We start from the raw sequence: 11,021 nt of genomic DNA, 5'->3' as shown, positions 1-11,021 counted from the left end.
CAGACTAATCCTATTAGATGACTCAGGAATTTTTTTCCCCCCCTTGGGTAAAAGACTGAAGTCTGGGCCCTCGGACAAAGCCTTCACTCCCTCTTCCCCTCCCAGCCCAGGCCTCTCTCTCTCATCATCGGGGTCCACTGGGCGCCACGGCATCTTTAGTCAAGCCCCTCCAGCCCCTGCTGCGGCGGGTGAGGCCCCGCCTTCCCATCTTGGCCCCGCCCCCTCCCAGCCAAGACCAGACCGCCTCGGAGGACGCCCGGAAGTGGTTTCGCGATCCACCCCGGCCGCGTTCCAAACCTTTGGTGTCCCCCAGACCCCCCTGTGAGGGAGATGAATTTGGCATCAGATCCCAGCTGACAAGAAACTGCTGACACAGGCCCGATTTTGTGCAGGCCCTGCTGCGGTGATGGATGATGAGTTTCCATGTGAAATCTAATAGAAAGTCCATGCATAATACATCTTTAAGGGAGCAAATTCCAATTTGCATCCCATTAGGCCGCTGAAGTCTCAGAGGCCCAGCAGTGCCGCGGAGTCTTCCTTCAGAAGGAACCCAGAGCAGAGGGTGCCTGTCCCAGAGCAGAGGTTGGGAGTCGGGGTGCACCGCCCGACAGTGGGACCTGCCCGCGTGGGAGGGGCTGTGCTCTCCCGCGGGCTGTCCCTTGGTGCTGTCCCCGGGCCTGGCTCTGGGCAGCTCTTCTGATGTCCTGTGCCTCCACATGCCCTTCACAAGCAGGATCAAAGGAGAGCCCCCCTTCCCAATGATGCTGTAATTTCCCTTCACCGCCCTGCTGTAGGTCAAGGATTTGGAGGAAAATAATGTGTGCCCCAGTTTCCAAAGAGGTAAAGGAAGCTTGAAGAGGAGCAGAGTCCCTCTTGCAAGGGTGGGGGGCTCTAGGGGCAGCGAGGGGAGAGGAGCAAGGGGGTGGAGGGCAGTGGTCAGGGCAGTTAAACTGGAGCTCTTGGTATTTTAAGAGCAGTAAAGAATTCTGGAAAAACTGGGGGAGGGAAGCCAGGCTTGCAGGTGTGTGGGGTGAAGTCTGGTCCAGTAGAGGGAGGCCCAGTCTCTGTGGCTGTGGATAATTCCTTCCGACAGTAACTGGGGACTCCCCAGAGCCCCTCAAAACCCATCGGAGGCTTAGGATGCAGGCCACACCCATTGCCCTGCAGAGAGGACTACCCCGAGTTCTTAACTGTGCCAGGGATGTGCTTGTGGGTGGGAGTCTCTGTGTCATAGGACAGAGCCCTCTGTGAGCACTGCCCGATTGCTGTTTGGCCCTCTGCCCGGCTGGCCACTGGCCTTTCTTCTTCTACTCGGCAGCCACTGCTGCCCTGACCCGAGGCCTCAGCGATCCTGCGGGGCCTTCCCTCCGTGGCTGGGTTGATTGGCACTCTACAGGCCCAAACTCCTAAATTACTCCCTGTAGTTCATGGAGAGGCACAGGGCTGTGATTAGGTGAGTCAGAGCCCAGGGCAAGGTCGTCCTGGAGGGATGTGCGTCCTGGTGATGTGGCAGGGCAGCCTATGGGGCGGGAGAGCTGCCTGCCAGCTCTCAGACCCATAGAGATCTCTTGGCTTACATGGCGCTAAGTGAGGCCAAGGTTTGCCAATTGTCCATCAGCTTGGGGCCCTAACACTTCTATTTTTCCCTCTCAGTTATTGGGGTAACCCAGGGAAAGCATGTAAAGTGTTACAGGGTAGCATTTGGATGATACATCCTGACCTGTAGGGACGTGTCCACGAGGGATGAATGTCCAAGTGTAGCTACAGTGATGGGTCAGGCCACAAAGACAGGCCTGGGAAGGCCCAGCCTGGATTTAGTTTTTTCTCCTGTAAAATGCTGCTTCAACCAGTCTCACGATGTTCTTGGGGTAGTAAAAATGGGAGAATAGAAACAAAAGTACACATTTGATAAGAGGTCCTATCATGCTTTGGAAGTACTACCTATACTGCAAAGCATTAAGGTATAACCTTAGTGGGTTTATGTAACTTATTATAACAGTCCCTGCTGTGTTAGCCAAGAATGTGAACATAATCTGTAGTTGGGACAAGAATGTCACACTGATATGTAATCGTTTCGATGTACTGCCTTTTGAACTGATGCCAAAGCGGGTGAGATCCTGATGCCTGTGAGATGGGCAGTGAGTGTCTAGATACCTCTCCGGTTTCCAAAGGGGTAGCAGGTTTTCCTCCACGAGTTTCTCAGGTTCCATTGTTCCTCTAGAGCTGTTCTGCCAGGGACATTCATTGTTTTATTTTTCTCAGTAGGTTTTGTGATGTTTCTCCTAAGACTTTTGTGCTTCTTTCAATAGCTTCTACAGTAATTATTCATTTTCTCCAACAGACAGACTGTTTGCTCCGCAGGACAAGATTTGTTGATGTGCTCTTACAGCTCAATCCCAGTACATTTTGTGGTGGTGATTCTCCAAAGCATTCTTCGGTATTTGCTATCGTGTTGCACCATCCATGGGGCAGTCCACACTTGCGGGCTGCCTACTGCTGGGTAATTGTTAAATACCTGCTGCGTGATCTGCGACCGACAGGGTGCATGCCCTCCAATGATGCCTTCCATCATTTCCTCGGTTGGTTGTTCCCGAGTTACGTTTTCATTTCTTAGGTGCCTGTCATAATGTTTAGTGGTGAATGCATGATCTGGGATCAACTAAACAAAATTTTCAGTCCAGACCAAACACCTCACTTTATTTTGGTCACAAGGCAGACATTGCTTTAGCTGGATGGTTTTGTCTAAACTGCTTCAGTAGCTACCTGAAGATTTTTCAGTCGTCCTGTTTACATGCATTCCTGGGTCTTTTTCTTCCCTGTCTTTTTATGGCGATAAAATACACATAATGTAAAATTTACCACCTGAACCATTTTTAAGCGTACAGTTCAGTAGTATCCAATACATTTGTAATGTCATACAACCGTCGCCACCATCCATCTCCAGAACCCATTTCATCTTGTAAAACTGAACCTCTAAATCCATTAAACAATAACTGCCCATTCCTCTCTGCCCGCAGCCCCTGGCAACCACAATTCTCCTTTCTGTCTCTATGAACTTGACTACGCTAAGTACCCCCCTTAAGGGGAATCTTACAGTATTTGTCTTTTTGTAGCTGGCTTATTTCACTTAGTGTAATGTCTTCAAATTTCATCCATATTGCAGCACATGTCAGAATTTCCACTTTGAAGAGTAGTTTCTCTAACAGATTTGCCTGTTCAGTTTTCAGCCTTTAATGCAAAACTGCCATAATTTTCACAGACCAACTAGGTTGCTATGATACTCCCTGAAGATGTGCCTCGTTTTGCAGTCATGGAGCAGTATCTATTGTCAGTGTGAATTACTTCCTTTCCACCTGAGAAACTGGGGGATTTCCAATAGGAGCATTTCCACAGAGAGTTATTCATTAACACCTTGACGTTCCATACAATCTCTGAGTCAGGCCACTTTATAATACCACAAATCTGTTTGAGCAGACACAACAAGTGGCCATAGTTGCCTAAATCTCATTGCTTGTGTTGAGGCAAGTTCTTAATTTTTTTTGTTTTCAATGGAGTGAGATGCTTTCATCAGCTTCTCTTATTCACCTAGATGGTATCTGCTGTGTACAAGACAGTGAACCAAGGTAAACAGAGACCCGACTACTCTCTCCACATCTGCTGGCGCAGGTGGACAGCAGGTGGACAAGACAAGTCAGTGCTATACACGTCTGTAAATGCTTCATCTTATGGGATTTGGAGGGCTAACTACCCTCAGAAGGGAACCCCAAAGCTTGCCAGTCTTTTTGGGCAGGAACTAAATCTTCACCTCCTCCCGCCATAAAACCTGCCAGTTTATTATGATTGGCATTTAAAAATTTCTCCTTGTACTGAATTTTCAATCGTCTAAATGAGTGATTTTTTTGGCATGGGGGTGCAGGGCGATGTCAAACTGGGAAGGCGCTGTGTAATTTGAAAAAGCGTTTTCTCTAGTCTACTATCATTTCATCTTTATAAAATTAAAAACAAAACTTACTACTTCCAGAGGGCCACTCAGAGAAAGCCCAACATCTTTCCTGGAGGGTAGAGAGATGTAGATTCAGTATCAGTTATTCTCAGGGGGAGGGAGAAGCACACGATCTTTATCAAGAGTTGTTCTTTCACAATTTGGTTCGGTTTGCATCTCTTTTTAGCAGAGTGCATCTGTGCCAGGGCGCACGGGGGACCTGACAGACCTGTCAGGTATACCGACTGGATTTGGAAACGAACCATCTCCTGGCAGACCAGGGAGCCTGGTGCTGGTCCGTGCTGCTTTGCCCGACTTTGCAAAAGAGAGCCTTTCTCAGCACCCTGTCTTTAAAGAGGGGAGAAGCCACACGGAGGATGGGTGCCTAGGCCCTTGCTCTTGAAGGCAGAGGCAGTTTGATTTACACACACACACACACACACACACACACACACACGCAACCTGAATACAGAAAGGATTCCTTAGGAGAGGCGGGGCAGGCGGGAAATTGCAACCTTATCCCCTGGGACTTGGGCTCAGGAGCCAAGCCTCCAGGTTCAGTGAACCCGTTAGTAACATGAACTTGGTTGCCGTATTTCTCAGCCTGAGCTCATGCATTATTTACCTGTTGTAAGTAAACCGGCTTCTCCCAGTGTTGCTGGGGAAACCCCTTTGATTTAGCGAGTTGGGTCTTACTTTCCAACTAAAACACTGCAGAACGACGAGAGGAGGGAGAGGGTGGATGCTGGGTCCCAGAGGCACGGGGTGTGGATCAACGAAGGGGAGACCCCGCTTCCCCCCCCTGCTCCCCGGGAGCCCCACGCCTGCCGCGTCCTGCTTCTCTGAGTCCCCCTGTCTTTTGCAGGCCCTCCAGGAAGGGGGAAGAAGGAGCAAATCCCAAGGAGCAAGGTGTGCGTCTTCTGAGGTCCTGTGAAGGCCACTTGCTGGTCTCACTCCGCCTGCTTTCAGAGAGATACACATCAGTTTGTGTTGCGCTGGGGCGGGGGGTAGGGATCAAGTTTCCCCAGAGGCTGTTTCCCAGGTGAATCGGCCTTGGGAAGCCAACTCCATACACACAGGTAAAGTGGTCCTCCCTCCTGCCAAACTCGCTTGGGCTCCTATTGCGTGAGTGCCCTCCTGGACCAGACAGGCAGCTGTGGTGGCCGAGGAAGAGTTCCGGCTGACGGATGGGGGGCCCTGGGTTCAAGTCTCAGTGCTTTTATTTATGTTGGGAATAGGAGCAAGTTATGTAGTCTTTCTGCCTCTCCATTCCCACGTGCGGGAGATGGACACTAGTGTCTGCCGGGGAGAGGCTGGGTGGAGGTTGCCCAGGAAGTGATCTGGGAGCCCGGCCCACGCCCAGGCCTGAACTGTGGGTGAGGGATGCCGGCTGGCGCTGCTGCCTCTTTCCTGTTCTTGACAGCAAGGCTCAGGCAGCACGTCTGCCTCCCTTCCTCCTCTCCACAGCTATCGATTTTTCCCTTCCTTCCTTTATTCTATTTGTGGCTTCCCTAGCCCCTCACAATTGCATTATTTCTGCAGAAGCACGCGGGACGAGGAGGCCTGCTGTGCACGTCAGCCTCCGGGCCTCCTCCGTGCCCGCAGGTCCGCGCTGATCCCTCTCCGGGACCTTGTTGCTCCTCGGTGCGAAAATGGCACCTTCTGGTCGTTTCCAGGGTCTCTGTTTTGACTGTGAGGAAGCTGCTATTCGTCAGGTGAGTGTGTGGGTAGCAGGGCTGCCTGAGTAATGCAGACCCAAGCGATGCCAGGAGTATACTCATTCCTGCAGTGACAAATATTTAGACAACAGCTCTAACTCGGGGAACTTTGAGTTTTTGCTAAACTACAGTGAGCCGATATGTTCAAAGGAAAAAAGAAACCAGCTTCCTAGGTATCACTAACTTAACTTTTAGCAACATCTTTCTAGATTTGCTTTTGTCTTCCTGGGGCTATTTTGTTATTTTCAAGCTCAGGGCTAAGTCCTACTTAGCTACTAGTGAGATTAGAATATAGGTGTTAATTATGTCCTCAACATTTCTGCTTTTCCATTAGGTGCTAAATATCCCCAAGTGACTTAGTTTCTCTCCACTTAAGCCTGTTCACCTGCTTCAGGCCCCTGAGCCTCCCATTTTCTCTTTGTGAAACGGCCGTGTGGCCAGGAGGTCTGCGTGTGTCCCCGTGCTGGCCACGGCTTTGCTGACTTCATCCATCCAGAGCTGGTCCTGTGGGCTCCAAACTGGCTTCTTAAAGAGACTTCTTATTTCTTCCAGACTAAATGACAGGTCAACAGGGAAAGCACAGGCCACCTCACAGACCTCTTTTGGCCGCAGGGGCTCTTCTGAGAGGATAAGGGGGAATCCCTCCCAGAGCAGAGGGAAGAGGGTAAGGGGCAGATGTTCTTAAATGTTAGCGCATTGGAATGCACAGGGTGCTGGGCCTGCCTGGGGTGGGGGGGAGGGGTTTCTGATTCAGGAGGGCTGGGGCAGGGCTGGGGAATTTTCATTTCCAGCAAGTTCGTGGAAGATGCTGAGACCCTTCCAGTGCTGGAACCACTGTTCAAGGCAGAAGGGACCCCAGCGGAGGCCTTGAGGCAGGAAAGAGCTTGGTGGGTTCAAGGGCTAGAAAGGAGTCCAGTGTGGCTGGAGGACAAAGAACAAGGCACTGTAGAGGTAGGCACGGGCCATGCCATGCGGTGAGGGCACACACACACACACACACACACACACACACCACACACACACTGGAGAGGTAGGCAGGGGCCATGCCATGCGGTGAGGACACACACACACACACACACACACACACACACACACACAGGAGAGGTAGGCAGGGGCCATGCCATGCGGTGAGGACACACACACACACACACACACACACACACACTGGGTGAGATTTTTGAAGTGAGGTGCGTGAGGAGGGCTAAGACCTGATTTGCATTTGCATTTATTATTTTATTGATATTTGAGTCTCTTCACAGTTACCCCACTGTGAGCTCTGTGCCTTTGACCTCTGGAACCCCAGCGCCTTCCACAGCACTGAGAACAGAGTAGATCCTGGATAAACTTTATTATGTGCCAGACACTGTACTCAGCTCTTCATGAGTATATCTCATTTAATCCTCCTAAAGACCCCGTGAAAGAGGAGCGATTATGATCCCATTTCACAGATGAGGAACACTGAGGGTCACATAACTAGGGACTAACAGACTGTATGTGAACCCGGCACTGTACCAATGCAGGAGCTGAGCCCTGGCCTCCACCCCACTCTACTTCTACTCCATGTTGCCCTTGTAAATGAGTGAACAGCTTTGAGAGGCATAATTATCATCACTGTTTGAAAGATGAGGAAACCGAGGCTCAGACAGGCAATTGGTCACAGGTGGAAGAAGAGTATCAACCCAGGTCTCCTGATTCCAGATCTCAAGGTCTTGTCGCAAAACCAGCTGCTAATAAACCACAAGCCCTAACTGAGTCCCCCACGTGCCCATCACTGAACTAAGGGACAAAGAAGTTTACCAAGAAAGAGGAGGCCCCGCCTGGCAGGTGTGAGGGTGAGGCTGGTACCCTGCGAAGATGGGGCTGATAGCTTTGTTCTCATGAGGGGCGTCCTGTCAGTGGCCTGCCTCCCTCCCTTCCTGGGCTGGGCTAGGGCAGCAGCTGGGATCCTGGGCCTGGAGGTGCCAACAGGGCCAGTCATTCAGAAAAGCTACAGTTGGGTTCTGCAGCCATAGAGAAAGATACAGTCCTTCTCTCCAGGGAGCGATAGCTGATACTGTAAACACTTCGGGCTTTATCTTTGATCTGGTGGATCATCAGAACTGCTTTTCTCCCCAGGTAGAGTTACCAGGAGAGGGCTGACCCAGGGCTTTGGAAAGCTGTGCCCTGCTGAACAGATGGTACAGATGGGGGCGGGGGAGGCAGTAGACACACACAGAGGCAGAGTCTGGGAAGGGAACCCAACAATTAGGCCCAAAGCTGGAACCCAGACACCAAATTCCAGGCCTCTGGGAAATTCCCAAGTTTAAAATAGATTCCTGGGGGTTTCAACTTTTGGTCTTCAGCTTTAAAAACAGTTCCTTTCTAGATAATGGAAAATAATAGCATGCATAATTTAAAAAGCTCCAAACATCTTTAAACTGAAAGTATGTAAAGGCAAGTGCCAGGCCCTGAAGAGCCCTAAGTTTGAGATGATTGACGGAGCCCAGCTCTGAAGCCCTTTTCTTTCTTCCAATCAACAGCTTTTGATTTGGGGTCCTTTCCCTGACAGTTGCAACAGAACAGTTCTGTTCAAGAAGGAGGTTATTTTCAAGCTAACTTTTATTATTATTCTGTTTCCTCTGCTTGTAACACTCTTGCTGCTTTTTGGCCTTGTGAACTCCTGTTCATCCTTCAAGACCCTATTCAAACATCACCTTCCAAGCTGGCATCTCCTACTGCCCTTCCAACCCCAGAAAATCATTAAAAGCGTCAAACTATCCTTCCACTGTCCTCCATCCAAGAGCGCCTTGTTTACAAGCCCATATAACATGTGAAAGATTACAATCAAGGGCATTCTTCTGGCCAGATGGACCACAGAACTTGAGAGATTATTTCTTATGTATCATTGTGTCTCCAGTGCCCAGCACAATGCCTGACAATTAACAAGTGGCCTCAAATTAATATGGTTAAATGAATGTTCTTATTCTTTCTGCATCAGAAGAGGAGTGAGGGGAAAGAAATATATATAAGCATCTTTCATAGACCAAGTGCTGTCTAGGCATCATTTATAAGTTATTTAATTTCATCTCCATCAGAAGTGTTTTCATTTGTTTAACTCTTAACACAGTGACCAAGGGAAAAAAATAATTGACATGGGACATACAATGAAGGACAATGCCATTCTCTAGGAGTTTAAAATCCGACTGAGGATGGACACATACATTTCCTGCCCCTACATAGACAACCTCCCCCTCCAACAACACATAGACTGCATCCACTCAAAGAAAGGTTATTAACATTGTAAAGCACACTAACTTCTAAATGTCTGATACAGAATTCCCTGGAGGTCCAGTGGTTAGGACTCTGTGCTTTCACTGCCGAGGGCCCGGGGTTCAGTCCTTGGTTGGGGAACTAAGATCCTGCAAGCTGAGTGGCGTGGCCAAAAAAAGAAAAAAGTTGTGGGCATAAATACCTGATACAGTCCTATATGTAATAGAAATGGAAAAACGAGAGATTGCCGTGGGTGTGGTGTTTTCAAGGGAACCGCAGGCATCAATCTCTCCCACAGTCTGTGCTCTCATATGACTAGAGCCTGGGAACAAATTAGATAACCTCTAGCACTCCGCTGGCTGGAGAACTGGAGAGTGATTTAGAATGATACCTTGTGTTTATGACTTTTCAAAAAGCGCCGTAACGTCCATGATCATATTTTTATCCCCAAAGTCACACAGCTGATGATGGAGCAGGGTCTGGGGTTGCTTTCTCTCTCTGTCACTTACTAGCAGGGCTCCTCTTGCCCATATGGCATCTCTGTGCAGGTGAGGAGGCTCCTTCCTCAAGTAAAATTTGGTTGTATTTAGTATTTTGTGGCACAGCTTGAACAAGTGTGCAAGGCAGCCCTACCCTGGCCGTGCCCAGCAGAGAGCTTTCCTGAACCCCAGCACGTGGCAGCCCCCAGTGAGAACACACGTGTCCCCCCCTCACTTGCTCATACTTCTTGCCTGCCCCTCCCCCCCAATGCCACGACACACGTGCCCCTTGCAGCCCATGCCTCTGCGTCCACCCTCATCCTCCCAGATTCAAAGTAGGGAGGGGTAGGGACTGGGTCTGCAAGAGTAGAGGGCAAGCAATGGGACACCAGGGTCAGTAGTGTCTTCAGAACTTATATCATTGTGTTGAACAATTTCCAGGGGTCTTATGGTTGCCAAGAGATGACAGGTATAAATAACCCACACCCACCAGTTTCTCAGTTTACAATTTCCTTGTAGGTTTCTCTGTGAGGTTGTGATGAACATCTGTGGTCAGCTTGCCCAGCATCCTTCCCTTCTTCCTTTGGTACTATCCCTCCAATTTTGGAGAGAGAGACCACTCCCTCATTCCTAATCCATGTGATCTGGAAAAGGCTGGGAAAAACCAATCAGGTCGCCATGGTAATTAATTAAGAAATGGGCACATGACCCCAGCTGGTCCCCTGAGAGCCATCCCTGGCACTCGTGCTGAAACTATTGGGGAAAAAAATGCTTGCTTTTCATGGGAATGGGTAGTTGAAAGGAACCAAGTAACATGGAATTTCTGGGACCATCTTTGCTGCCACATCAAAAGAGCTTGACTGAAAAATGAAGACAACACGGAGGAAACCAGAGCTGAGAAATACAGAAACAGAATGAACCCTGACTGACATTAGTTGAGTCCTAATTCCAGTGAGCCGTCTACTCATGGACATTTTTAGTTCCAAGAGCCAAATAACTCAATGTTTTGCCAAAGCTGGTCTGAGTTAGATTTCAGTCCTGGCTGCAACAGCTTCCTCTCGTGCTTCGGCCCCAGTCCCCAGAGCTTCAGACCCTCAGCGGGAATAAAGTAGACCCAGGCGGTGTCAAAATAGCCAGGCTCCTGGCCAAGGTGTCCGAGGGACCCCAGAATCACTACTCTCCTGGCCTGATGAGTAGCCTGCCTGGTGCCCACTCTCAGGCCATGGGTGTGTTTCTTCCCTGGGTCTTGGGCTCTCCCTTTCTGTCTTGTTCTGTAGTTTCTAGTGCATGCTCCAGTGTGTGTGTGTGTGTGTGTGTGTGTGTGTACGTTTACATCTTTTCCTCCTACCTTCCTGTATCATCACAAGGATCCAATGGGATAGTGTAGGCACGGTACCCATCCCAGGGCCCGGCACATACAGCAAACCCTCTTTCCCTGCCCTTTCCCTCCCCCTGACTCATGCTGGGATTTAAGAATCTGTGATGTATTCCGATTTCCAATGCCCTGGATCAATAATGGAGGAGGTGGAGTACAGTTGCTAGAAACTTGTGCTCCTTTTAATTAATTTTATCTGATTAGAGTGAGATATCTCA

This window comes from Balaenoptera musculus, chromosome 21 (genome assembly GCF_009873245.2).
Source record: "Balaenoptera musculus isolate JJ_BM4_2016_0621 chromosome 21, mBalMus1.pri.v3, whole genome shotgun sequence".
Taxonomy (NCBI): domain Eukaryota; kingdom Metazoa; phylum Chordata; class Mammalia; order Artiodactyla; family Balaenopteridae; genus Balaenoptera; species Balaenoptera musculus.
Note: the sequence above shows the minus strand (reverse complement) of the source record.